The sequence below is a fragment of the Zerene cesonia genome, chromosome 24 (assembly GCF_012273895.1).
Source record: "Zerene cesonia ecotype Mississippi chromosome 24, Zerene_cesonia_1.1, whole genome shotgun sequence".
NCBI lineage: Eukaryota > Metazoa > Arthropoda > Insecta > Lepidoptera > Pieridae > Zerene > Zerene cesonia.
Window position 1 is genome coordinate 554499 of NC_052125.1, and position 5066 is coordinate 559564.

Genomic DNA, 5066 nt, shown 5'->3' on the forward strand with positions numbered 1-5066 from the left:
CAGATTCGAAATTCAAATGTAATATTTTTTTATAATTAAGTGTAACAGTATTTATGGCCAGACTAAGTATATTATATGAATATACTCTCTGTATACGTAAGGAAATTATTTAAACCTGTCCCAAAAAAATTGCAATTTGATCACATTCTAAAAACTGGTGTACGCCTTTTTAATGAAATAGTTTTATGTGTTTTCAAATACGAATATAATATGGACTTTTCAAATTAATAAAAAAAAAATACAGCCCCTTCACACACGACTCGTACACACGCGACACCGTAACGAGTATGATGAGACAACAGATATTCTACAAACGATTTTTTTATATTTTTTATAAATTTTGACGTGACAACGTCTTTAATTAGGTTGCGGCTCGGAGTCACTCATGAAAAAGTGTAACGCCCGGTAACGTTACGATGAGTCACCGAACTATGATCGGTCCGCCGCGCGCGCAGCACTAGAGAATTAGGCGCATTGAATCGCATGCTTGTGTCTCTGTCTCTGTCTTTTTAGTAAACAAAATATATTTTCTATAGTTAAAATTTGTGCAATTCTTATTTTCATTCAATTCCTTGTTCCTATTGTGCAATTTAATAATATTCATATAAATAAATATTCTACTGAGAAAAAGACGTTGTCACGTAAAATCTTCGCCCGTAAAACCGACTTTACAGGCAACCTTTTTTTTTTCTTTTTTTTTTTGTTTAAATCGCTATGCGCCTAAAGGGTCCAAAGGCAAATCGTCACGTAGACGTATTGCTCTGTTACATTCATCTGAAATCACGGCGTTAACGGTACACAGTTTTTAATGGATTAAAAGATCTTACTTTCGCTTCAAACTTTTTACGATCAAGTTAGAAGTAAAATGCGCCTAGGTGATTGGTTAAAAATAAAACAAGATGCGATGTTTTATCTTACACTTGAACTTTGAACCTATAAAAGCTGTTCGCATTATTCCAATAAAGTGATATTACATTTTATTGGAATAATGCGAAATCATTTTAACTTATTACAGAGATTTGAAATATACTACATTTATTCAATTAAAAAAAAAGTAATCCACTACACTTATTTTTTTAATCAGCTTGGTAAATTAATTTGTTTCAGATTTTTTTCTAATCGTTTACTCACACCGCCGTTCACGCAATTTTGTACCTACGCCTAATCTACCGTAAGTACAAAATTCTCGAGCAGCTTGAGTGCTTTTAATTTGTAGCGCCTTTATTTTCTTTTTATTTTTACGCTAAGCCAGTAAGTACGCTACGTCTATCATAATAATAGTCGTAGCGTACCTTCATGCATAAAACAAAACCGTAAAAAGCTTTCGGTTGCCTTCTTATGACTACAGAAGATGGACGTGAAACAGTAGTATGCTACTATGTTTCGTGATTGAGGGAGCCGGAGTCTCGTATCCTTTTCCCCGCCCTTCCCAGACTATTTCTATCGTCCCAAAGTCAATCCTGTCTTAATCCCTTTTGTCCTGAACTGGCAACACATTTGCAAAGACATTTCTGCAAATATTCATGCAAGGTGTTGGTGGTTTAAATCAGGCGACCCCAAATCGATTGCCCGCTATGATAAAAAGGATACTATGAAACGATACGACGACGTGACGATTAGTGTGTAAACGATTGGCTTACGACACGACTACTGTTACGACTCGTGTGCGAGGGGGCTTATTATACGCAAGTTCTTATATGCAATGAAGCGAAACGCAACAGAGTCACTAGTTAAGTTACACATTTCTAGACAACATCGCTTTTTTCTTTATTTTTTGTGACGTACTTTCACTGAAACATTAGATGGTTTTATTTGTAGATTTTTTGTAAAGGCATCGAGTTTTATGCGATCGCAGATACTGTATTTTAATTTATCATTTAATTATTCAATTTGATTTATTTGTTTGAGTAAACGATCGTAGTTTATGAATATATAGTGAATTATTATTTATGTGTGTGGTTGGTGGTATAGGTTAATCGATAAGTTGAATAACCATAATTAAAAAAAAAAAAAAAAAAAAAATACATAAACATAGCTTTTTTTCTTTAAGGTGTAACAAACGCCTTGTTTTTATAATTTGGAATAAACATGAACTATAATAAAAGAATGCAAAGTCAAGGGCAATGAATTCAAATAATTATTTATTTGTTTTTTATTTTTTTTTTGTTTCAGAAGAGTATAACACATTTTCTTTTTTTTTTGTTTTCATTAAAAAGTTTAAGTTTTCGACATATTGCCAATAGCTTACAATAATATTATAAATTCGCTAAAAGTATATAATTTGTATTACTGTATCTGTATTACTCTTTCACTCAAAAACTGCTGAACCGAACCGCAATGAAATTTAGTACGTAGATAGCTGGACAAGTGGAATAGCATTTAGACAACTTTTTATCCCGATCCCGAAACGCGGGGCGTAGCTAGTAAAAAATAAAGATAGTCATACAGATGAGAAACAAATTATATTTAATTTTAGACCATATTATATTATGAATCTCTTCTAATTTCCACCAATTTTTTTTTAACAGCCAAACAAAAAAATTGAGCAAATTTATAATTTCCGACACACTACAGGACCCTAAAACTTAACGAGAATCGATGGTGGAAATTCAAAACTCGTCAAAAAGCGATTTCAAATTTTCGCCATTACCTCAATTTTGAATCTCATCAAGCGCCAAAGAAAAAGTTCACAATGCCTCTTTACAAAATACTTTCAAAGTCCACCTAATGAGCATTATTACTTTCGGCCATCGGTCATTTCAATGTTCAGTCTTTGCACCGTTTTCGAAGTGACAGCACCGAAATGGCGCGAAATTTGACATTGACGTTATTTTTTTTAATTCGGCTCGCGTTGGGGCGCGCGGGAACCGAAGTCCAAGAAGGTTTTACGTTGCCAAATATAGAAAATCGGATAGGCGACTTGGTTGTATATGTAACTAAATACTTGGAGGGTTTTAATGATGAACGTTTTGGGAAGAGTGATTTTGGGAAGTTTATTAATTACGAGAAAATTAAGCCTAAATTGGACAACACTGAGTTAGTGGGTGAGTACTGAGATATTATTAAAATACAATTATATAATTTAGTATGAACTTCACGTCTATCATCTATGTGACAATGAATTCATTTCACGCGTTTAACCTGTAATCCTAAGGATCGCCAGGATTACATTATTTCCTTATGTACACTCTGTAGCAATGTAACATAAACTAAGATAAAATAAATAAATGCTGCAAGCTCAAGCTCGATGGATTACAAATTCATTTATTTTTTCAACTAGAAATTTGAAACGTTAAAGCACTGGTTAAATAATACCAATTTTATTGTAAAACTGGTTTTTGCATAGTGTTCTTTTGTTCTATAGAAAAAAACACACAATTCAATTTTAAATCTATTCTAACACGTAGACATGAATTATAACTACGAAGCTGCGCCCCAGCTCCGCCCGGGTTATCATTTATCGTCATTGAAATAATGAAAATATGAAGACAAACCGTTTATATAAACTAAATTGTAATTGCTATAAATTGTAATATTTAGAAATGTTAAAAAATGCATGTATGTATGAAATAAAAAAATAAATAATATATGCTGTCCTATCTTTTAAGTTTGATTAAAATTGGTTGAGTAGATTAGGGGTCCACTGCGTACAATTTACGTCCCGGTGTGTTACTTAAGATTTTCGATATAAAAACTACCCTATGTCCTTTCTGGGGTCTCAAACTATATTTGTACAAAATTTCATTTATATTTTAAGGTTTAGTTTAGGCGTGAAGAAGAGACAGACAGATTTATGATATTACTAGGAATTATTAAATTAACAGAATCAGGATACCGGTATTCTTAAAATAATCTCGGAGTAAGTGTCTAGCATTAAAATTATAGCTCAACTAGCTTTAACCTATGGAGTCACTCGCGTTGGTACCCGGGTAAGACGTCAATGTGCTAATCCAGACTATAATCTATCTCCGTACCAAATTTGATACCGATACGAAAGTCTGTTCTCGTGTGAATGAGTAACGAACATCCATACATCCATCCATACTTACAAACTTTCGCGTATGTAATACTAGCTGCGCCATGCGGTTTCACCCGCGTAAGTCCGTATCCCGTAAGAATATCGGGATAAAAAAAGTTGCCTATATGTTATTCCAGTTGTCCAGCTATCTACGTACCAAATTTCATGGCAATCGGTTCAGTAGTTTTTGAATAAAATCGGTTGTTTTGTTTTTGACCTTCAAGACGTAACATCTTAGTCTCCCCGTGACCACGCTCGCTGTAGTGTACGAAACGTCGGGTTAAATAATATAATGAATGAATCGCGTTATAAATCCGTTAAAAATCTATTTATTTCTTAATCTTTTAATATTGTATTTTTGATATACAAACAAATGAAACAAAAACCCAACAAATGCCTACACAAAATTGTCTAAATCTAATTTCTATGAAACATTTATGACCCAGATGCCAGATATTCCCAGGTAACTGTAATGTATCTTCGATTTTTGTGATACGGCAATTTATACCTTCATAGACTTTCAAATTTATAATATTTGTAAGAAGGTAATATCCAAAGACCTTGTCAATAATTGGTTCCCCATTAAACCTTATACAAGAAGTTTTCTTTTTCAGTTATTTTTACCTCAATTTGTGCCGGTATCCGACCAAAACTGGTAAAAAACGTTTTAAGCCATTGTTGTGGTTATCATAATGAATAAATTCACGATTTCAGGCGCGAAACAGTGTCGAATTGTGGTTTTTTGGCGCCTAATTTACCATCATTACGACCACCATGCTTTTTGACAGAACTCATAAAATATTAACGTATAAAAACGAAGGATTCACGCTTCAATGATCGTGGTATCATATCCTGTTTTAACATAATTGAAGATTACTGTGAACCAATACGAAATTCTATGGAAAAATAATGAAATAACTGAAAGTTACACATGGTTAAATATTATTTAATTATATGGCAATATGGCGGGAACTCTACCTAGTCTTGCCATAAATATTGTAATAAAGAAAAAAGAAAATTGTTAACTGCAAATAACATTTATTACTTT